This window comes from Lotus japonicus, chromosome 3 (assembly GCF_012489685.1).
Source record: "Lotus japonicus ecotype B-129 chromosome 3, LjGifu_v1.2".
NCBI lineage: Eukaryota > Viridiplantae > Streptophyta > Magnoliopsida > Fabales > Fabaceae > Lotus > Lotus japonicus.
The window spans coordinates 65,746,164-65,772,079 of record NC_080043.1 but is presented as its reverse complement, the minus strand read 5'-3'; the positions used below and the strand labels follow the sequence as shown (position 1 = coordinate 65,772,079).

General features: G+C 39.9%; 1 pseudogene; it reads right to left on the bottom strand.

Annotated features, from left to right (window-relative positions):
- Nucleotides 1-585: 585 nt before the first annotated feature.
- On the bottom strand, nt 586-25,916 carry LOC130745327 (uncharacterized; annotated as a pseudogene).

The window sequence follows — 25,916 nt, the reverse complement described above, 5'->3', positions numbered from 1 at the left end:
GAATGCTTAAGCAATAAATGCGTTAACAGCAGAACACTACGTAGAGGGAACTATACGATATTACAAAGTTTCTGTGTTATTCAAATACTGAATTTTCTTCCGTTTACAGAATAATGTATTGAGCTCTTATAGTTAGCACCTACAATGAAGCTCGATTCATAGGACATAAAAAATTTCCCACCATTTAAAGCTTCAAAAATATAACATCGCTCAGTTATAAGAAATCTCACACAAATTTACATAAATATGAGCACACAAATATTACAAATTAGTTTGTAATAAACAATCATAAATCTAGCCATTTTAATAATGATATTGCTAATCAGTAGTGAATAAACGGTTTGAAATAAACATAGACACAACCTATAATATAATGAAATATCATGATGTTTTACTACTAAATTAATATTCCACTCAAAGGGACAATGGATTATTAATACACATAAAATGACGACCAAGTAATTTGTCTCCAGTATTGATGCTCCTACAAAGACAATGATAGACATCAATGAGTAACATATTAACCTTCAAGCAAGATTAAAATTTACACAATATAAACTTACCCCTTTGAATAATAAGTTTTGTTCATATATTGTCAAACACCTCTTTGTAGACAACATTTTTTGTAGAACTTGCTATTGAACCATCTTCATCCAAAATCAATATTTTCAATCCTTTCCTTGTCTTCACCCTTGATAAAGCAACGTATAATTGACCGTGTGTAAATACTGGTTTTGGCAAATAAAGTCCCACATGAGATAGTGTCTGACCTTGACTTTTGTTAATTGTCATTGCAAAGCATAAATAGATGGGAAATTGTCTCCTTACAAACTTGAAAGGCAAACCATAATCAGTTGGTACTAAATCCATTCTTGAAATTAGTACTTTCTCACCAAGTTGCTTCCCAGATACAACAGTAGCAATAATGACATTTTTTCCCAACTCTTTGACAATCATGCGCGTACCATTACAAAGCCCTCCAGCTTGGTCAATGTTACGCAACAACATAATAGGAACCCCTACTTTCAAAATCAATTTATGATTGAGTATTCCTGAACATTTAATGTTATTAAGAAACTCAGTTGTAAACCATTCAGCTTCAATCTCGGAGTTATCATCAGACTTGCATGTACTATCACAACTCAAATATTCTTTGATATCCCCAAGAATTTTGCATAGCATCTCTGTAACACCCCGATTTCCAGGTGTCACTTTAGTAACCAAAAATAGACTTTACGCTGAAAACAGGTAATTTTTTTGTTTGATACCTTTTAAATCAAGCAATAGAAAATAAAGACAAAACCCAACCAACACACAAATATATACACATGTACAGCCTCAGCTGCACTCCCATGTCACGCGCACTCGCAGTGACTCCAAAGTAGTGTGCCCGTAGGCAAATAGTTACAGATCCAGAAGTGTGAGTGAAAAGGTTATAATTACAATCCACTGGGAGAAAGTCGGCCTCAAAATGGCCTAAGCAAAGACTCCTATAGTCCGACTGACTCACTGTGATCCCTCAATAAGAGAACCACACAAAAGCCATGCGTCGGGAACCTACCCCGTCCCAAAAGCAAAACGAATCAGAGCTCTACACAAATATGACGCCTGCCTAACTCTACCAACCCATAACTGCTCACACATCCGAGTCCTCGGCGAACTGAAGACGGCAAGTTGAAGCTCAGCTCCATGCGTCGTAGAACTTCTTTCGTCAGATGTTCACACTCGTCAGTCCGGTCCTCCATGACCCTTCCCCGGTACGTCGCTCGATGACCCACAACATCGATCACCCAAGCGGTGGGGGCATCCCGATCCACAAGCTCATATCTGATCCCCCCCGAGGGAGAGACCATCGAACACCAGTCGGCCATCGACATCTGGCAGCAGGCCGACCGCCCAAACACAAACATACAAACAAAGCCAAGGCGCTAGGGTCAACTCACAGCAATAAGTAGATATACACTCAACATGTGATATGGGGTATAGATATATGTTGATATATATACATATAAACAATCCTAGCATGTTATGGCTCTAACATTGCTTCAATAAACAAACAACACACAATCTCAGTCAGCATGAATGTATGCGTGAAATGCACAATATGTATCCGGATTTGTGACGCGTTCCCGTTCGCCACAAGTGAAGCATTTTCACTATGGATGGACCATTCCCGTTATCCATCCTGGATGAAATCCATCCTGGATGAACCATTCCCGTTATTCATCCTTGGTGAACCATTCCCGTTATTCACCGAATGATGAACCATTCCCGTTATTCATCATTAATGCAAGGTGAACCATTCCCGTTATTCACCATGATATGCACAGGTGAACCATTCCCGTTATTCACCCGATTGAATGCAACGTGGTTAGCCAAACAACGAATCGTCCTTACCACGAAAGTGTTTAGCTCACAACCCAATCTCAACAAACCCATGAGTTAGTGTCGGTCAATACAACACAACTCGGAGTAAGTGTCGGTCAATACAACACAACTCCATCCACAGAATACACAAGGGTCTAGTGTCGGTCAATACAACACAGCCCAAACAACAAGAGCACTAGGTGTCGGTCAATACAACACGGCTCCACAACAATCCCCAAGAGTACTAGAGTACTCGGTGACTTTCAATCATCACCATAGCTCACCTTAGTGGCTTCCCCCAATTCCGATAACTCTCCAAACCCACAACAAAGTCGACTTTTCCCCGTCTTTCGTAAATATTTTCCCCTTCAGTTCTCCTATGCTTAAACGTTAATAAAAATTGTTTCAATTCGAATTAGTCAAGTTATGAGTTTATTTCTCAAAGTCTAAGTTTCCCAAGTCTTTAGTTTTTCAAAGCTCTATCATTCTAAGTTTTCAAAGATCAACCACCCAAAATACATTTCCCGGGGAAAGTCTAAGAATTCCAACATATGGCTAAGTCTCAAACCCCACATTTGGACTTGCCTAGGGTTGTTCATCCAACCCGAAATATCAAAGATCACCAGATCAATGAATCTCCACTCCGAAATTGCGTCAAAACGCTCAATCCAACAAAAGCACAACATCACAAGTATGGAAAAGCATCATAACATCAACTCATCATCAAAAACAACATCAGATAAAACATAAGTCGAATTTATCGACGCCTATCATGCAGTCATAGCTAATATATAGTAAGTTGCCCTAACCTCGAGCTGATCCAGCTTCGCAAATCAAATCTCCTTCACAGGAATGCCTTGAAACTTCCAAAGTTCCTTCAACTGAACCTCGGAGGAAAAACAAAGCAGAATCCACACAAAATCGATTAGTTCGATCGCAATACAATACATAAACGATAGACAAAGCATCAAAGCTTCAGAATACGACAAACAGGTACGAAAGGACAAGTTTTCGAAAACGAAAAACTCCCCTCCCCTTAGGAAAAACCCACGGCCAAAAGGAGAAAAGGGCTTCGGCTCTTTTTCTTCGATCAAATCAGTTTACAAGGTAGTTTTAGGGTAAAACTAAGGCAAAGAAACTGTCAGAACAATTTTCGGACAATCGGGCCGAAATACGACTACGCAGGGGCATTTTGGTCCAAAATAAAGGCTCAAAACTTCAAAGTTATCAGTTCTGAAAACAAATTTGACAGCAACGATCCTCATGATATCCGTGACAACAAATCCTAAAGGCACGAAGTCATATTAAGTCTTTTCGACAATAAAGTTTCGAAATGTGAGACAAAAAGAGTTTTGAGTCAATTTTTCAGATCCTGGACAACTGAATCGCAATCAGAGTTTACTGACAGAGGTTTTAGACTCAGGGGAACATAAGGAACATAACCCAAGCGAGAAATCAGAGAAATCGGACAATTTTAGAAAAAGCTCAAAACTTAGAGCACAGAAACGACTTCAGAAACTCAGCAGAAACAGAAATCAGAGGCAGGATTCATGATAGTTACCTCGATACCTAGAAGTAGGGACGAACTGCACGAAGATTGGTCAAGTTTTCGCGGAAATCCCCTCCCCCCTTGCTCCCCACGAAATCAGCCACAAATGGAAAGAAAATGAGAGGATTTTGCTTTTTCGCGCTATTTATAGGCGGGTGAAATCGCGGGAAAATGAAAATTTCGCGATTCCGATTTTTGCAGCACGATCACCGAGAAATTCTAAGAGAGATTCTGGCGTCGGAATTCCAGAACTCAAAACAAATATCTAGGATTTGGGAAAAACGATATCGAAAAACTCAAAAGCGGTGTCGGTTAATCTGCCCCGAAAAACTACTTTTTGCTGTGATGCTCAAACGACAAAACTTCCAACTGAAGAAAGATTGGAAACGTCGAAACAAGTCTGGCAACGCGGACGGAATTTTCGTTAGAAGTCCCGAATAGAAAAAGTATTCATCCATTGCTCGAAAATAGGGTTTCGAAGCAAAGAAATTAGCGTCGGCGGACATCCGAAAAGTGAAACCTATCGTGCGTACAGTCCAGAGTTCCGAAATGAAACGCTGGTCGATGGAAAAATAAAAAGAATCTTTAAATTTTCCGAGAGTTCGAAATCTCACTCAAAACGTTGCTTTAAGAGCGAAATAGCCTATTCTGGACACGCTTGCCATAAGGCAGGTGTGCAGACGACTCGCACTAACTCCGAAAACAGCTACGCAACATTCCTCAAGCAATTCCTGAACTTTCTTCTTCATTAATCTTTCTCAAATGTCAAACTCCTGTCACGCTTACACTATTTCTACGTGTGAGTCGGAAACTTAACTTGTTCTGAAAATCCAGGTCTTACAATACTCCCCTCCAAAAAGAAAGTTTCGTCCTCGAAACTCAGAGCTCTGCAAAAAGTTCGGAATACAGTTCCTTGATCTTATCTTCCAATTCCCATGTAGTAGTGCCTGTGTCATTGTTCCTCAAAATCTTTACTTAAGCAATCTGCCTTCCCCTTAACTGTTTCACTCTTCTATCCCCACTGCTAACTATCGGCGTCTCAAAAGACAAAACATCATTCAACCTCATGTCGTCTGACTCGATTACTTGCGTCGGACCTCTGCTTGAAATGATACCGGTTGGCATTCCGTGCAGTCGCACAACCTTAGCCACTTACTTCTTTACTTTCGGTCGTCCGGAATTCTTCTTAAACTCAGTGCCTCTCTGTCATCTCAAAGTAGATACTCAACTTGTCCTCGTGATCTTCATCTACAGTCCATCACTTGTTCGTTCGATAACTCTTAGACGAAACATTGCGTTGGAATCTAATAGTCCATTAACGTCACATCCAACTTCGTAACTATCATCACTCGCACAATGAAATCAATCTCCTACTTAGTCACCATTCGAATTAAAAATCGACTTATGTCCTTATTTCTTGTCCTTCACTAATCTTATCCCTTTCAACATCAAGTTACCAACAACTTATAAGATAATCCTCTTCTTAATATCTAACAATCCATTATTATCGTCTTCTTCCTTAGAACTTCCCTCACTCAAACCTATTTACACTTACTGAAATCCCTAACACTTCGCATAAATCGAGACTTATCCTCTAGTAGATTACATCATAACTATACCTCAAGGGACTTAACTAGCCATCTTATCATCCGATCCTTCAACATTCTGAGATTTAACTCTATCGTAACCGCTAACACCACTAAATCTCGTATGTGTACATGAATCTCAGCTCACTAGGTCAACCTTAGCCCTAGGATTCTCATTCAACCTTAGTAAAATTCACTTGTTAACCGTAATATGCATCATCAAAATCCATAACAAAGTTTCATCCACTCTTAAGCTCTAAGAAACTTGTCCAAACATAACAACTTCAAGTATTCATCTTAACACCAACACCCTCCTTTTGGGACTCAACCACCATCTCGTCAATCAACTTCTTAATCTCCCAATCAAATTCTGACAAACTTTGAGTCCTTCACACCTTAGACAGACATTCATAGATTTAAAACCTAAACCTTCTCCAAGTTTGGTCCTCTAATGTCCTTTAATCCTTCAATACTTCTTAAATGAATATCCGTTTCTTAAAAACTATAACTCCTTCACTTACCCAAACGACCTGACCAGTGTCGTCATGCTTTCACATCCACAACTTATTATGCTAACATCATTCAAATCATATCACATGGCTCATTATGTCTGCAACCTCATGATCAACATCAATCGATCACCAACTTATAACCAACCTTATGACCCTACACAACCCAAGATTCATTTACTTCAAGATCACTCTTATATTATACCTCAATGGTCTTAACCCGAAACCCATCTCCAGGTCTTCATTCTTCTAAGATTCAACTCCTATTGTCACAGCTACAACTGTAAGATCTCTTACTCGTATGCGATTCTCGACTCTCAAGATTCAATCTTAACCCTAAGATTTCAATCCAACTTAGTAAATCTCACTTAGTAATCTCAGCATATTTCCTTGGAATCCATATCACCAACCTCAAGTATTCAACTTATGCTAAAACTTTCTTTCTCCAACTTAATCATTAATTCAACACTTTTCAAGCGAAAATTCATCTCTTAAGACTATAATGTCTCCACATATTAATCCAACGCTTAGCAAAACTTATTCCTCGAACTCGACTATAACAATCTAGTTCAGAGTTAATTCTTCTCAATCTCGCTACCATCAAACAATCATCTATAACCGGATATTAAATCCAACCTATCTAATCTCTAATAATCCCACGTCAGAAATCACATAACCTATGACTTCATAACTTCCGAGAAAATACTTAAAGATTTTCCAACATCAATTCTATTGGCTTAGTCTACCTCTACTTGGAGTAATCACACGAACTAACCAATCAATGTCTATACGAAAATCATCAACTTCCAAAGGTTCAAATCTTAATCTTGTACAATCAAATGCTTAACACGAACTTTCCTCCCAAATCCGACTAATCCTCAATCAATTCAAATTCATCTTACACATCCTTCTATCAAGGTCCATTATCAGCTGTGATTCCGAATATCACCCCCTCAATATTAGGTTGATCAGGCCTAATACATCGAAGGTGGAAATTTAGAAAAACCCACTGGAACAGACAATGAGTTCCTGACATCCAGTAACCACAAATATCCTGATATCAAGTTCCTAACGATTCTGCTACGGAACCACACACCCTCAATCCATGTAAAAGATTAATCCTTCCTCGTCAATTGAGTCAAAGGTCCAACAATCTTGGCAAATCCCTCAATGAAGCGTCTATAATATCCAGCTAAATCCACAGAACTTCTGATCTCTGTCACCATCTTCGGTTGCTCCCAAGCCAAAACAGTCTCCACTTTCGCCGGATCCACAGCTATGCCCTCCTTCGAGATAGCATGGCCTAAGAAATTGACTTCCTCCAACCAGAATTCACACTTGGAAGGGTTCTCATACAGCTTTTTCTCTCTCAACAATTGTAAAACTTGGCGCAAATGTCCTTCATGTTTATTCGCGTCCTTCGAATAGATCAATATGTCCTCAATAAACACCACCACACGCCGATCTAAGAACTCCTGAAAGATGCGGTTCATGTAATCCATGAAAACAGCAGGTACATTCGTCACTCCAAACGGCATCACTAGGTACTCGTAGTGTCCTTAACGTGTCCTGAAAGCAGTCTTCGGTATATCCTCAATCTTCACTCTGATCCGACGATAGCCTGACCTCAAATCTATCTTGGAAAATACGGTAGCCCCTCGTAGTTGGTCCATCAAATCATCTATCCTTGGCAACGGGTATCTGTTCTTGATCGTCGCCTTGTTCAATTGTCGATAATCCACCCACGATCTCGACCTTCCGTCCTTCTTCTTGACTAACAACACTGGCGCTCCCCACGGTGAAACACTCGGTCGAATGAATCCCTTTTGCCGAAAGATCCTCTAACGACTCCGCTTCAAAACTAAACGCCCTAAAATCCTACGATTCGTACCCATAAGGAATTTCCCTGAGATCCTAGCTTCCTTATCAACGCCTCGGTAAAACAACTCCCTAGCTCCGCGTGCTATTCTAGATCTCGTGTAACCTCTATAGTTAAATCACGAGCAACTTCGAATAAGGTCCTACTAGGGATAATAATCATAGGATCATAGTCTAAGTAGTAAATACAAGTTAGGCGCGTCACACTCGCTTGAATATAAAAGAGTAAGTTATTCTAGAATACGAGAACAGTTAAAATATTACCATCGTTCCCACGTTCTTCCTCGTTCGACTCCTCAACTCTTGCTCCTCCCTTGATATGAATCCTTTCCTCTGTAGCAAGTTGTTTTCCTTTCCCAACATTCCCTGATGATTCGCCCCTGAGTGCCTTGCAATCTTGGGAGAAATGTCCCGGTTGGTTGCAATTGAAGCATAGACTTTCTTTGGTCTTGCAGTTCACAGCTAGATGCCCCTCTCGGTTACACTTGAAGCATCTCCGTCCAATCACTGAGCATTTGTTAGCAAAATGCCCAAACTTTCTGCAACGAGTACATGTCACTCCTTTGTCACCAACTGGCTTCCCCCCCAGTATCAGCAGTCGTCGGTTTGTACTCTCTTGAGATAAGATTTCTTCCCTCGGAACGCTGATATGGTCCCCACTTATGGTAACTCTTCCTTCCGTTGTAGCCTTGGGAACCTGACCTCATTGGTCCCCCAGCTCCAATTCGGTTCATTCCTCTTTATTGATACATTGCTGTCGCCATCAGTCGTTGATGATGCTCACGTGTAGCCTCCGCCATCCGGTTAAGATCCACCATCCTATATCCCATCGAACGTCCGATTAGTACTAACCATACGGTAGCACTAGACAAACCACTCAATCCGATTGAGTAGTAACGCAAGCAATTAGAGCGAAAATCGCTCTGCAGACAATCAATTTTCACTCTTTGCAGAGTCACACAACCTAGCACAGAAGACCTATTCCCCAAAGACTCCCAAAAGACTCGACTAAGCTCTGATACCACAATGTAACACCCCGATTTCCAGGTGTCACTTTAGTAACCAAAAATAGACTTTACGCTGAAAACAGGTAATTTTTTTGTTTGATACCTTTTAAATCAAGCAATAGAAAATAAAGACAAAACCCAACCAACACACAAATATATACACATGTACAGCCTCAGCTGCACTCCCATGTCACGCGCACTCGCAGTGACTCCAAAGTAGTGTGCCCGTAGGCAAATAGTTACAGATCCAGAAGTGTGAGTGAAAAGGTTATAATTACAATCCACTGGGAGAAAGTCGGCCTCAAAATGGCCTAAGCAAAGACTCCTATAGTCCGACTGACTCACTGTGATCCCTCAATAAGAGAACCACACAAAAGCCATGCGTCGGGAACCTACCCCGTCCCAAAAGCAAAACGAATCAGAGCTCTACACAAATATGACGCCTGCCTAACTCTACCAACCCATAACTGCTCACACATCCGAGTCCTCGGCGAACTGAAGACGGCAAGTTGAAGCTCAGCTCCATGCGTCGTAGAACTTCTTTCGTCAGATGTTCACACTCGTCAGTCCGGTCCTCCATGACCCTTCCCCGGTACGTCGCTCGATGACCCACAACATCGATCACCCAAGCGGTGGGGGCATCCCGATCCACAAGCTCATATCTGATCCCCCCCGAGGGAGAGACCATCGAACACCAGTCGGCCATCGACATCTGGCAGCAGGCCGACCGCCCAAACACAAACATACAAACAAAGCCAAGGCGCTAGGGTCAACTCACAGCAATAAGTAGATATACACTCAACATGTGATATGGGGTATAGATATATGTTGATATATATACATATAAACAATCCTAGCATGTTATGGCTCTAACATTGCTTCAATAAACAAACAACACACAATCTCAGTCAGCATGAATGTATGCGTGAAATGCACAATATGTATCCGGATTTGTGACGCGTTCCCGTTCGCCACAAGTGAAGCATTTTCACTATGGATGGACCATTCCCGTTATCCATCCTGGATGAAATCCATCCTGGATGAACCATTCCCGTTATTCATCCTTGGTGAACCATTCCCGTTATTCACCGAATGATGAACCATTCCCGTTATTCATCATTAATGCAAGGTGAACCATTCCCGTTATTCACCATGATATGCACAGGTGAACCATTCCCGTTATTCACCCGATTGAATGCAACGTGGTTAGCCAAACAACGAATCGTCCTTACCACGAAAGTGTTTAGCTCACAACCCAATCTCAACAAACCCATGAGTTAGTGTCGGTCAATACAACACAACTCGGAGTAAGTGTCGGTCAATACAACACAACTCCATCCACAGAATACACAAGGGTCTAGTGTCGGTCAATACAACACAGCCCAAACAACAAGAGCACTAGGTGTCGGTCAATACAACACGGCTCCACAACAATCCCCAAGAGTACTAGAGTACTCGGTGACTTTCAATCATCACCATAGCTCACCTTAGTGGCTTCCCCCAATTCCGATAACTCTCCAAACCCACAACAAAGTCGACTTTTCCCCGTCTTTCGTAAATATTTTCCCCTTCAGTTCTCCTATGCTTAAACGTTAATAAAAATTGTTTCAATTCGAATTAGTCAAGTTATGAGTTTATTTCTCAAAGTCTAAGTTTCCCAAGTCTTTAGTTTTTCAAAGCTCTATCATTCTAAGTTTTCAAAGATCAACCACCCAAAATACATTTCCCGGGGAAAGTCTAAGAATTCCAACATATGGCTAAGTCTCAAACCCCACATTTGGACTTGCCTAGGGTTGTTCATCCAACCCGAAATATCAAAGATCACCAGATCAATGAATCTCCACTCCGAAATTGCGTCAAAACGCTCAATCCAACAAAAGCACAACATCACAAGTATGGAAAAGCATCATAACATCAACTCATCATCAAAAACAACATCAGATAAAACATAAGTCGAATTTATCGACGCCTATCATGCAGTCATAGCTAATATATAGTAAGTTGCCCTAACCTCGAGCTGATCCAGCTTCGCAAATCAAATCTCCTTCACAGGAATGCCTTGAAACTTCCAAAGTTCCTTCAACTGAACCTCGGAGGAAAAACAAAGCAGAATCCACACAAAATCGATTAGTTCGATCGCAATACAATACATAAACGATAGACAAAGCATCAAAGCTTCAGAATACGACAAACAGGTACGAAAGGACAAGTTTTCGAAAACGAAAAACTCCCCTCCCCTTAGGAAAAACCCACGGCCAAAAGGAGAAAAGGGCTTCGGCTCTTTTTCTTCGATCAAATCAGTTTACAAGGTAGTTTTAGGGTAAAACTAAGGCAAAGAAACTGTCAGAACAATTTTCGGACAATCGGGCCGAAATACGACTACGCAGGGGCATTTTGGTCCAAAATAAAGGCTCAAAACTTCAAAGTTATCAGTTCTGAAAACAAATTTGACAGCAACGATCCTCATGATATCCGTGACAACAAATCCTAAAGGCACGAAGTCATATTAAGTCTTTTCGACAATAAAGTTTCGAAATGTGAGACAAAAAGAGTTTTGAGTCAATTTTTCAGATCCTGGACAACTGAATCGCAATCAGAGTTTACTGACAGAGGTTTTAGACTCAGGGGAACATAAGGAACATAACCCAAGCGAGAAATCAGAGAAATCGGACAATTTTAGAAAAAGCTCAAAACTTAGAGCACAGAAACGACTTCAGAAACTCAGCAGAAACAGAAATCAGAGGCAGGATTCATGATAGTTACCTCGATACCTAGAAGTAGGGACGAACTGCACGAAGATTGGTCAAGTTTTCGCGGAAATCCCCTCCCCCCTTGCTCCCCACGAAATCAGCCACAAATGGAAAGAAAATGAGAGGATTTTGCTTTTTCGCGCTATTTATAGGCGGGTGAAATCGCGGGAAAATGAAAATTTCGCGATTCCGATTTTTGCAGCACGATCACCGAGAAATTCTAAGAGAGATTCTGGCGTCGGAATTCCAGAACTCAAAACAAATATCTAGGATTTGGGAAAAACGATATCGAAAAACTCAAAAGCGGTGTCGGTTAATCTGCCCCGAAAAACTACTTTTTGCTGTGATGCTCAAACGACAAAACTTCCAACTGAAGAAAGATTGGAAACGTCGAAACAAGTCTGGCAACGCGGACGGAATCTTCGTTAGAAGTCCCGAATAGAAAAAGTATTCATCCATTGCTCGAAAATAGGGTTTCGAAGCAAAGAAATTAGCGTCGGCGGACATCCGAAAAGTGAAACCTATCGTGCGTACAGTCCAGAGTTCCGAAATGAAACGCTGGTCGATGGAAAAATAAAAAGAATCTTTAAATTTTCCGAGAGTTCGAAATCTCACTCAAAACGTTGCTTTAAGAGCGAAATAGCCTATTCTGGACACGCTTGCCATAAGGCAGGTGTGCAGACGACTCGCACTAACTCCGAAAACAGCTACGCAACATTCCTCAAGCAATTCCTGAACTTTCTTCTTCATTAATCTTTCTCAAATGTCAAACTCCTGTCACGCTTACACTATTTCTACGTGTGAGTCGGAAACTTAACTTGTTCTGAAAATCCAGGTCTTACAATCTCATTGTTGACAACTTCTACACTTTCTAAAGTTGGTGCTAATATAGCTCTTTCTTCAAAAAACCTATAATTTTTTGTTTCCAAATTTTGCAACATATTAGGATATGAAAAATCAATCAAACTTTGAATTGGATTGTCAGAGTCAAGGATCAAAAGATCTTCTGGAATCTCAATGGTAGAATTACCATCATCAGTGCTATTAACCTTCCCATCTCCAATATCCAATAACCAATCAGCAAACCTTTTAATTTCAACATTTTCATCTTCATGTTGAGAAGTCATGAGCCTTAAATTTTTTGTTAGCCTAAGAACTTGACAATCCTTCCACAAATGAGATGAATTGATCGTGGCATCAACTATATCACAACGGCTTCCTTTCTGAATAACTGGTAGTATTTGTCTGAAATCTTCTCCCAAAACAACAACTTTGCCCCCAAAAGGCTTATCATTATCAATCCTTAAATGAGATTTCATTAAATCATTTAAAGTCCTATCCAGCGCTTCAAAACAAAATCTGTTCAACATTGGTGCTTCATCCCATATAATCAAACTTGTTTTCTGTAGCAACTCTGCTTTAAGAGAACCTTGCGCTATATTGCAAGTAGAACATTCTTTTATGGAAATAGGAATACTAAATCTAGAATGGGCTGTCCTACCCCCAGGAAGAAGTAAAGATGCAATTCCACTGGAAGCAACTGTAAGTACAATCAATCCTTCAGCCCTAACAGCAGCAGATAATGTGTTCCAAAGATAAGTTTTACCAGTGCCTCCAAACCCATATAGAAAAAATAATCCTCCAGACTGACACATAACTGCTTTCATTATTAAATTGTATATCTTATTTTGTTCTTCAGTCAAGGAATTGAGTAATGATTTTTGCAAACTTGCCATAGCAACTTTATCGTAATTCATTTCATCAGCTACAAATTTGTTCTCATACTGACAATCATCAAATCCTTCAGGATATGGTAAGCAAGTAAATTCCTTTAAAGACCTCCCATTCAAGTGCAATATTTTCTCCAATTCTATTAAACAAAGATTTTGTAAATCTCTGTCGTTTATATGGAGATCTACATACAAATAAACTACAATGTTAATAATTAATATTAAATCAACAATAATATCATATATTTTTTTGATATATAGTACTCACCTGGTATGCATAACTTCTTTCTCCTTTCAAACACAATCCCATCAGATAAAATACGCCATGATTTTTCCCAAACAATATCAGGTTTACTCATGGTATTTGTTGTAAGCAACATCACAAAGAATTTCCTTAGTTGATTTCCTAGGAAAACATATACATTGAATTGTATTAAAAAAAACAATTTAAATAATGGATATAAGAAACGCTAAACAAATGACACATGTAAAACATACTACATAATACTAACCTGACGCCAAATCATTAGCTTCAACAATTGCATCTATAAATTCTCTGTCATCAGCTAACAATCCTAACGCGTAACATGCGTCATGAAAAGAAGGATAAACAACATCTTCAATAGTGCGAATGCTTTCCCAACTTGTGCAACCTTTCTGTCTTGTTAAAAGAATTCTCAAATAATAGAGCTCACCAACTCCATGAGGTATATATTGAAGTCTTCCAATAGAATATCCCTTTTTCCTCGGATGCCAAGACTGAGAGTCCTCATCATACACAAAATATGATGGGAACTCAGCATAGGTTAATGCCTTCCCCTCTTCATACTTATCATTAGCTTTCATCCAAGCTATAAACATTGTATCTTTTTCAACAGCATTCTCAACAACATATTGGAGATTATCATTGTCTCTAAAGCAAATACTTTGGTTATTCTGAAGATGAAATGTCACTTTTTTCACTGAAGGCCACTTGACATGAATATAATATGTACAGATTCTCCATACAGCCTCACATGGTGTAAGATATCTACAATCATATTATTGCTTAATTTCATCTTTTGACTCAGATTCCAAGCCATCTGCTTTCTGATTGGTTATTTCCACATTAACCCGATCAGGCCCTTTACTGACATATTTGAAGAGATATTTTATTGCATTAGACTTATTGCAATATTCAACGTTGATATGACCATTGTATAACATGAGTAGTTGAGGATTATAAGGAACAACAAAACAATTGTCCATCCGAAGACCTTTCTTCTCAACATATACTCCAGTATCCCTCCTTCTATAAACAGGATAACCATCTTCATCAATAATAGTGCTTTCTTGGAATCTTTTCGGAAAAAACTTGCTGCATTTACCTTTCAACATGCAAGGAGATTTTAAAAAACCAGACCCACAAGGCCCATGCAACATATAGTTGCATACAACTTTGTTAAGTTTAGGGTAAAGTTTAGGATCAGGAATCTCAGCAGAAATGAATTTATCAATATCAGTTGTTGTAACTAATTTATTGTTCTTCGCAACCATAGTAGAATATGTGCATGCGGTAACCCTCTTTTTTGAAATTCAATTGTATACATACCTACAAAAGAAATAATAATTTTCAGTGACTAATCAAATATGCCAAAACAACTACATATACATAAATAACAACAACAATAACATCCAATAAAAAAATAAACGATAATGGGTCTTGTTATTTACCTGCATCTACTGGACCAAAAATAATACCACTTTTCAAGGTTCCAACTAAATGATCCAACTTCATCTTAAAAACTCGACAACATACATCAGGTCTTTCATCAGCCCTAAGGCCTTTAGCTCGAACAAATCTATCAATCTCTTTCCATGCAGAGTTGCAAGTAACTGTTATGAAGAGATCAGGATAACCATAACGCTTGCAAATAGCCATTGCATCTTGACAACAATCAAACATGTAACGCCTTCCACCAATAAATGATGCTGGCAACACAATACGCGTTCCCAATGAACCTGAGTCAGTTTCTCCTTTAGACATTGCTTCTTCAAGTCCACTTAGGAAATCAGCGCGAATCATTTTTTGATTATTGCGAACAAAAGAAAGCCTTTGAGATTCAATCATAGTAAAACAATCAACCAAAAACTGTTGAAAAAGCCTTCTACTAAGAAGAATATTGCCATGCTCCAAGTCTCTTTCTTGAATTCTAAACATTATAAACTCTCTCAATGTCACCCGCGGTTTCAAGCGAGAGCTAGTAGATGCAAAAATACCACTCAAAGGAATGTCCTCTTGCCAACCATCTTCCCCATATGGAAATATCAATGGATATTGTAAAGGAATAAAGGAAGTATGAGTTTCGTGTATCCGAGTAAGGACTCCATTTTTTTTAACAATAATATCTCTACCAACTTCAAGGTTATCAAAATCACCTACAATAAGCGCAGCAATTTCATCACAGGTAGGAAGGTTATATGTTCGAGGATCCTTACCTCTTTTTCGAAACAGTCTCAAGCCAAACGATGTTGATTCATTAGACCTTACAAAATCCCGCACCTTGCGAAACGATTTTGCTAGAATATTGCACTAATCAATCATTTGCTTCAAATCATCCACTAAAGATATGTCCAACTTATCATCTTTGTTAGCATCACTGCACATTCAATAATGCCTCATTAAAACATTTTGTTGGAACATGTTGTCGTGCATTTTGTCAAAACAACCGATTGTCGAAGCAGATGCCGTGGCATCTGATCTCGTGAAGCTAGGGCATCAGTCCTCAGCTTGTGTTTCTATTGTGGGCCCTCTGAAGATTTACTGAAGATATGTTTTTTGAGTTACTTGAGAAGCAAGTAGCTATTCCAGAAGGGTTTATTTGTTGGGTTGTTATTTTTTGAAACAATCTTTGTTAAAAGATTGGTTTCTATCTTTATCTTGTGCAATAAGAAATCGAATCTATCAAGATTGCGTTTTTGAATTGCTGTTACTGCAATCTGTTTCTTCAGCCCATGCCAACCCTAAAGCCCATGCTACCGCTGCTGAAGTCTATAAAAGGATGAAGACCTAAAACGTGAAGATTACCGAAGCTGATAGAGAGAGATCGAGTGTTTTAGGATTTGTTATTGTGCTTCGTTCTTTGTTATTTGTGAATCCTCTTTGCTCACTGATTCTATAAAGCAAAGAAGGGTTCTGTGTTGTTTGATTACATTCAAACTCTGATTGTTCATTGTGTTTACCAATCACTGTGGCAGTGATTGAGAGAAAGTGAGAGGGGCTCTCATACTTAGGTTGAGATTCTAAGTAGAAACTGGGTAGATTAGGAAGGGAACTATGAACTGAGTTTTTCATGAGTGTCTGTAATTCCTGAATCTTGAGATAGTGGATCTCCTTTCTTTGGGTGCAAACCCTCCAGACGTAGGTGAAAGTTTTCACTGAACTGGGTTAACAATTACTGTGTGTTATTGTTTCTGTTGTTCAGATTTGTTTTACTGTTAAGCGGTTGTCGAACCTCTTGTCCCAGCATCGCGCAGGACAATCGCATCAGAGGGAACCTGAATTACAATTGGTATCAGAGCAGGCACCCTGTTCTGGTTGGGTGAGCTCCAGGGAGTTTTATTCAAGTTCTCATGGATAACAAGGAGGGAGGATCAGTCAATAGGCCACCCATTCTGGATGGTACTAACTATGACTACTGGAAGGTTCGCATGACAGCCTTTCTCAAATCAATTGACAACAAGACTTGGAAAGCTATTGTCAAGGGTTGGAAGCACCCCACTAAGGCTGAGGTTGAAGGCACCTCTACTACTGTTGTGGAAAAACCTGAAGAAGAATGGACCAGTGTTGAAGATGAAGCTGCTCTTGGAAATTCAAAGGCTCTGAATGCTATATTTAATGGAGTTGACAAGAATATGTTTAGGCTGATCAATACGTGTACTGTGGCAAAGGATGCTTGGGAAATTCTGAAAACTGCACATGAAGGAACTACTCGAGTGAGGATGTCAAGGCTTCAGATGCTCACTACTCAATTTGAAAATTTGATGATGACTGAAGAAGAGACTATTTCAGAATTCCACATGCGTGTCCGTGACTTGTCTAATGCTTCATTTGCCTTGGGAGAACCTATGTCAGATGAGAAGCTTGTAAGGAAGATCTTGAGATCTCTTCCTCAGAAGTTTGCTATGAAAGTCACTGCAATTGAGGAGGCTCAAGACATTGAGAACATGAAGGTTGATGAACTTATTGGCTCTTTGCAGACATTTGAGTTGAAACTGAGTGGAAAATCTGAGAAGAAGAGTAAGAGTATTGCTTTTGTGTCAAACACTGATGAAGGTGATGATGAAGATTGTGAGGGTGAAAATCTTTCTGAGGCTTTGGCCATGCTAGCAAGAAAATTCAACAGAGCATTGAGAAAGATTGACAAAAGAACCAGGCCTAATGTCCAGGACATGAAGTTCGATAACAAACCCAAATTTTCTAATTCACAGAGGAAGACCAAAGAAGAAGAAAGATCTGGTCAGAATAAAGGAGTGCAGTGTCATGAATGTGAAGGATATGGCCATATCAGGTCTGAATGCGCCACCTATCTAAAGAAGCAGAAGAAAGGTATGATGGTAACTTGGTCAGATGAAGACACTGAAGATGAGGAGGAGATATCTGCAAACAAAGTCAATGCTTTCTCTGGAACCATCTATGAGTCTGATACAAGTGATGAGGACATTACAGATGAGGAACTGGCTGAGACTTACAAGCTGCTGCACATCAAGTGGGAAGAAGCATGTAAACTTGTGAGAGAAAAGCAAAGTGAGATAGAACAACTTGTCTCTCAGAATGAAAGGCTGAAAGAGCTCAGCACAAAGCTGAAGGAAGATCGAATGGCAAAGTAAGTTTAATAATGCTGATGTGATGGAAAAGGCTAATCTAGTGTTGATTAATGCAGGACTTCAAGAGGAAGTGGCAACTCTGACAAGAAAGCTTGAAGATACTCACAAATCTGTCAGAATGTTGAACAGTGGTTCTGATATGCTTGATGAAATTCTGAAAGAAACTAGCAAGCAAGGAGGGAGTTTGAAGGGAATCGGCTTTGACTATAGAACAACAAACAAAGAAAATCAGAAAGGTTCAAAGAAATTTGTGTCTGCTGCAAAACAAACTGAATTCAAGAAGCCCAGAAATTATCAGTTGTCAGATTCATTGCCTCGACATGTACCTCTGCATGTGAAACCCCAGCTTAAGCTTGACAAAACTGTACCTTGGAAGTGTCACTACTGTGGTAAGAATGGTCATATAAAGCCCTACTGTTATAGGTTATATGGTTATCCTCAGATGCACGATAAAAGGCCTGTTCAGATGAGGAAGCAATGGAAGCCCAAGGGTGAAGTCAGATGTCAGGTAGCCTACACGTCTTTCAGAGCATCATCAAAGGAAGATTGGTATTTTGATAGTGGTTGCTCAAAGCACATGACAGGAAACAAGAGCTTCTTGCAAGACATCAGAAGTCACTCCACCAACTATGTTACTTTTGGAGATGGAGCTAAAGGAAAAATCAAGGGAGTAGGAAGACTTGTTAGCACAGAATCTCCTAACTTGAACAATGTGTTACTTGTAAATGGTTTAACAGCCAACCTAATCAGCATAAGTCAACTGTGTGATCATGGATATGATGTGAAGTTCAATAAGATAGAATGTGTTGTGACCACTGATGATGAGAGAGTTGTGATGAGAGGAGCCAGATCAAAAGACAACTGTTATATGTGGATATCAGAAGAAAAAGCTCATGTTTCCAGATGTATGTTAACTAAAGAAGATGAGGTGAATGTATGACATCAAAGACTAGGACATCTTAACTACAGGAGCATGCAAAAGATTCTTGCAGATGAAGCAATAAGGGGATTGCCCAATTTGAGCTTGAGAGAAGGAAAGCTATGTGGAGAATGTCAGATTGGTAAGCAAACCAAGGTGCCACACAAGATGCTCCAGCATCAGACCACGACAAAGGTTCTGGAATTGCTTCACATGGATCTCATGGGTCCCATGCAGGTTGAAAGCTTGGGAGGAAAAAGGTATGTGTTTGTCTGTGTAGATGATTTTTCAAGGTATACATGGGTTGAATTTATGAGAGAAAAATCAGAGACTTTTGAAATATTCAAGAATCTATGTATGAGACTTCAGAATGAGAAGGACTGTGTGATTGTGAGAATCAGAAGTGATCATGGAAGGGAGTTTGAGAATTCAAAATTCTTGGAGTTCTGTGGAACAGAAGGTATTAGCCATGAATTTTCTGCCCCTATCACTCCACAGCAGAATGGAATAGTTGAGAGGAAAAATAGAACTCTCCAGGAATCAGCTAGAGTAATGTTACATGCTAAGAAGATTCCACACCAGTTCTGGGCTGAAGCTATGAGTACTGCATGTTACATACATAATAGAGTCACCATCAGGGCAGGGACATCCTCTACACAGTATGAGCTATGGAAAGGTAGAAAGCCGTCTGTAAAATACTTTCACATATTTGGAAGTAAATGTTATATCCTTGCAGATCGTGATCCTAAGAGGAAGCTTGATCCGAGAAGTGATGAAGGAATTTTCATGGGGTATTCTATGAACAGCAAAGCTTATAGAGTGTTTAACTCTCGCACAAGGACCATGATGGAATCTGTGAATGTGACTGTGGATGATGAACCAAGCAAGAAGGAAGAAGTAGTGTTGAATGAAGATGATGATGGTGCTGATGTTCCAGCCGATGCTCCAGCAACCGCCCTCGACAATGAGTCAGAAGCAAGTGCTGATGAAAAGGAAGACAAGGATATCACGTCAGACAAAGCTCCATCAATCAGGGTTCAGAAGAATCATCCTCAAGAAAACATTATTGGTAATCTTCAAGAAGGGGTGACTACCAGATCTAGAAGTATAATTGCTCATAGTTGTTTCATCTCTAAGATAGAACCCAAGAATGTCAATGAAGCTCTCACTGATGAATACTGGATAAATGCTATGCAAGAGGAGCTAGAGCAGTTCAGGAGAAATGAAGTGTGGGAGTTAGTGCCTAGACCTGAAGAAGTAAACATCATTGGCACTAAGTGGATCTTCAAGAACAAATCAGATGAAACTGGAACAGTCACAAGGAATAAAGCAAGGCTTGTTGCTCAAGGATATACTCAGATAGAAGGAGTTGATTTTGATGAGACCTTTGCTCCAGTAGCTAGACTGGAATCTATAAGACTCTTGTTGGGTGTTGCTTGTCTCTTGAAGTTCAGACTTTATCAGATGGATGTGAAGAGTGCTTTTCTGAATGGCTATTTGAATGAAGAAGTTTATGTTGAACAACCTAAAGGATTTACAGATCCACATCATCCAGATTATGTGTACAAGTTGAGGAAGGCCTTGTATGGTTTGAAGCAAGCACCTAGGGCTTGGTATGAAAGGTTAACTGAATTCCTTGAAAGCAATGGTTACAGTAAGGGTGGAATTGATAAAACTCTGTTTGTGAAGAATGACAAAGGTAAGCTCATGATAGCACAGATTTATGTGGATGACATTGTCTTTGGAGGAATGTCGAACTCAATGGTGGAGCATTTCGTCCGACAAATGAAATCTGAATTTGAGATGAGCCTAGTTGGTGAATTGAACTATTTTCTAGGACTACAAGTCAAACAAATGGAGGATTCGATGTTCATATCACAGAGTAAGTATGCTAAAGGGTTAGTCAAGAAGTTTGGCCTTGAAAAGGCTGGTCACAAGAGAACTCCTGCTGCTACACACATCAAACTTTCCAAGGATGAGCAGGGGGAAGATGTTGATCAAAGTCTCTATAGAAGCATGATTGGAAGCTTGTTGTATCTCACTGCTAGCAGACCAGATATCACCTTTGCAGTTGGTGTATGTGCAAGATATCAAGCAGCTCCTAAGGCTAGTCATCTGCTACAAGTCAAGAGAATTATCAAGTACATCAATGGCACGAGTGACTATGGTATTCTCTATACTCATGATACAAATTCTTCTTTAGTTGGATTCTGTGATGCAGATTGGGCAGGAAGTGCAGATGATTGAAAGAGCACATCTGGTGGATGTTTCTTCTTAGAGAATAATTTGATTTCATGGTTTAGCAAGAAGCAGAATTGTGTCTCATTGTCTACAGCTGAAGCAGAATATATTGCAGCAGGAAGTAGTTGTACACAACTCATGTGGATGAAGCAAATGCTGAAGGAATATGATGTTGAACAGGATGTCATGACATTGTACTGCGACAATCTCCGTGCAATTAATATTTCTAAGAATCCCATACAGCATAGCAGGACCAAGCATATTGACATTAGACATCATTTTATTAGAGACTTGGTGGAGGATAAAATTGTTAATTTGGATCATGTTACAACTGACAAGCAATTGGCTGATATTTTCACAAAACCCCTTGATGCAACCACTTTTGAAAAATTAAGAGGAAGTCTAGGGATTTGTCTTTCTGATGCATAGCAATTAGCGTGCCCTAGTGTGTTAACGGCTAGTTTATTCGTGGTCATCATTAACTGCCGTTGTGACATCAGCAGAGAGAAGGTTACTTCATGGTTCACTTATCCTATAACTACCTCCAACGGACAAATTGTGTTCTCTCAACCGCTTGTGCATTTATCTTCCTCAAGACTTATCATCTCTCATTTGCAAATCTGTTCCATTGTTCTATACTCTGTTTGTATTTGCTCTCGATTCATCATGTCTCAAAGTTCAGGAAAGAAGGAATCGGTCAAGGCCAAGATTGAAAGAACTGCTAAAGGAGTCAAGTGCATGGGTTTGAAGAGTGATCTTTCTCAACCATCTTCTGTGTCCAAGAAAGCCTCCAAGAAGATGCGATCAAGAAACCCAACGTGTAAGGTCTACAAATCGCAAGTCAAGAACAGCAAAGCCCCACATGTTCCTATCCTTGAGGATGTTCCTGACGAAGAGGAAATTAATGATGAAGATTCTCCTGTGAAATCGCCCCCTGATGTTGTGGCTGATGTTGAGGCAACTGGGTCTAAGGAAAGTTCTGCTCAAGAAACTCCTGGAAAGGATTCCACTTCTCATGAAAATTCAGGCGATGCTACCCAGCCTAATATCTCTGTTTCATCCTCTTCGAAGGATGCTGATCCAGCCTCTGTTCAGGACATCTCTGATGATGCTTCTGATGATGTTCCTCTGACTGAGAACTTTGCTGATAGTGTTGCTGCGAGGATGAAGAAGAAAAGAAGGGTTTCTTCTCCTGAAGTCACTCCTACTTCATCAAAGAAATCCAAGTCTTCACCTATAACCTACAAGTCCCGACAAGCCAGTGTGAAGAGTAAGGGAAAGCAAAAGGAAGACAAGACTCCCACTGAGAAGAAGAAGAGGAAGATTTCAGTTGGTGTTGAAGACTCTGAATCAGATGTTGAAGTCGGTGTCCAGGACATTCGATCTTCTGAGAAAAAGAAGTTTTCTGGTAAGCGTATTCCTCAGAATGTTCCTGCTGTTCCTATTGATAGAGTGTCTTTCCACTCAGAAGAGAATGTTCAGAAGTGGAAGTTTGTCTGCAAGAGGAGAATGGCCAAGGAAAGGGAAGTTGGCTCTGATGTTCTTGAATGCAGAGATGTTATTGCACTTATTGAGAAAGCAGGTCTGATGAAGACTATTCAGAATGTTGGTCGGTGCTATGAGAAGCTTGTGAGAGAGTTCTTGGTGAATCTCTCTGTTGATGTGGGACTTCCTGATAGTGCAGAATTCAGGAGAGTCTATGTGCGGGCTGAATGTGTGATGTTCTCACCTGCTGTGGTCAATCAAGCACTTGGAAGAAGTGCTATTGAATTTGTTGATGAAGAAGTGTCCATGGATGATGTTGCCAAGGAGCTTACTGCCGGTTATGTGAAGAAGTGGCCCAGCAAGAAGTTGTTGTCTACTGGAAATCTGAGTGTGAAGTATGATATTCTTAACAGGATTGGTGCTGTGAATTGGGTTCCTACTCAGCATACCTCTGGTGTTTCTGCAACGCTTGCCAGATTGATTTATAGGATTGGCAAGCCTATTGCTTTTGATTTTGGAACTTTTGTGTTTGAGCAGACATTGAAGCATGCTGATACTTGTGCTGTGAAGCTGCCTGTTTCATTTCCTTCACTTCTTACTGAGATAATTCTAAAGCAACATCCTCAGATTCTCAGGGCAGATGATGTGGCTATGTCTTGGGGAGTTCCAATCACTTTGGATCAACGTTTGTTTATGGAGCCACATGTCCTCGACATTGCCTTACCAACCAGCAAAACATCTGCGCCTCCTGTGACTGCATCTGGCACTAAGGCCATAATTGCTTAATTACTGGAAGTCTCCAAGGCTTTGCAGGAGACAATCAGGGTGAGCACTGCCAGGAAGCTCAAGGTTGATGCGTTGCTACTCAAGCTACAAGAAGAAGAACGTCAAGATGGTGAGCAAAGTGCTGCTGCTACAGCTGCTCAGAAAGAGGGTAATGAAGAGGAGGAAGGATCTGAAGAAAGTGCAGGCGAGTCTGGGGAGGAGTCCGGTTCTGAAGCCTAGTTTGCTTTGTTCTTTTGGTATTGTCTTTTGTTTTTTTTTTATGCACCCTTTGCAAATTTGTGCTAAAAAGGGGGAGTAGTTCAGAAGTCTGTGATTTCAGAAGTTTGTTTGTTCAGATGTTTGAGTTTTCCGAAGTCAGATGTTTGAGTTTTCAGAAGTTTGTGAAGACCTATGTTTCAACTGTGAAGTTCTACTATGAAGTTGCTTCTGTTTCTGCTATGTGTGTTCTAATAGTTTTAGCTTTGGTCAGTTCAATTTGAAGACAAGTTCAAGACAATGGCCATGTTTGTTTCTGAAACGTTGCTTCTGATAAGCAGTACTTCTGACGTTGCCTCTGATAAGCAGTATTTCTGATGGTAGTACTTCTGATCATGTGCTGCCAGCTTCTGATAAGCAGTATTTCTGATGGTAGTACTTCTGATCATGTGCTGCCAGCTTCTGATGATAGTATTTCTGATACAATGACGTTCAAGCCGATCTATTGTGGTGTCATCATGTGCTAAGGCTGATTGTACCTCTGGTTGTGTGTTTGTGCTGCTAAGTGGTATGTTCCGACTATGCCTTCTGAAGTATGGTAGTTGGTTGTGTAGATGCATCAGTTTGAGGGGGAGCTCTGACTATGGGGGAGAATTGTTTCTCTAGTTTTTATCCTCTCTGATTGTGAGTTGTTTTAGACAAAATTTGACAAAGGGGGAGATTGTTGGAACATGTTGTCGTGCATTTTGTCAAAACAACCGATTGTCGAAGCAGATGCCGTGGCATCTGATCTCTTGAAGCTAGGGCATCAGTCCTCAGCTTGTGTTTCTATTGTGGGCCCTCTGAAGATTTACTGAAGATATGTTTTTTGAGTTACTTGAGGAGCAAGTAGCTATTCCAGAAGGGTTTATTTGTTGGGTTGTTATTTTTTGAAACAATCTTTGTTAAAAGATTGGTTTCTATCTTTATCTTGTGCAATAAGAAACCGAATCTATCAAGATTGCGTTTTTGAATTGCTGTTACTGCAATCTGTTTCTTCAGCCCATGCCAACCCTAAAGCCCATGCTACCGCTGCTGAAGTCTATAAAAGGATGAAGACCTAAAACGTGAAGATTATCGAAGCTGATAGAGAGAGATCGAGTGTTTTAGGATTTGTTATTGTGCTTCGTTCTTTGTTATTTGTGAATCCTCTTTGCTCACTGATTCTATAAAGCAAAGAAGGGTTCTGTGTTGTTTGATTACATTCAAACTCTGATTGTTCATTGTGTTTACCAATCACTGTGGCAGTGATTGAGAGAAAGTGAGAGGGGCTCTCATACTTAGGTTGAGATTCTAAGTAGAAATACACTGGGTAGATTAGGAAGGGAACTATGAACTGAGTTGTTCATGAGTGTCTGTAATTCTTGAATCTTGAGATAGTGGATCTCCTTTCTTTGGGTGCAAACCCTCCAGACGTAGGTGAAATTTTTCACTGAACTGGGTTAACAATTATTGTGTGTTATTGTTTCTGTTGTTCAGATTTGTTTTACTGTTAAGCGGTTGTCGAACCTCTTGTCCCAGCATCGCGCAGGACAATCGCATCAGAGGGAACCTGAATTACACATTTATAATCAAAAATAATATAGACCACGTACTAACAATAAGAATTCCAACAAAACTTACATAAAAGGCTTCATTCGATTCAAGTTTTCATTCTGCGTATCATATATATAGAGCTGAGCAAATTTAGGAGCTTATCCTATTTGCGGTAGTAGCGTACCAATTCTATGATAGTTTTGACCACTCAAAACAAATTGTGGGGGCCCTCCTCCATTGTTCACTGCTGATTCTACCTTCCCACCAATTGACGTAAATGCAAACATACTATTATATGCTCTAATATTGTCCTTGAAGTGTTTTGCTCGAGGGTCAATACCACGAATCAGATTATATAAGAGCAATGGCGGTTTTGATAACAAAGGTAGAACAACTTTTCCTTTCATGCAACATAGTGAAAATTCTGGGCTTAGAGTCCGCATACTTTTACCAATTCTTTCTTCATACCACAT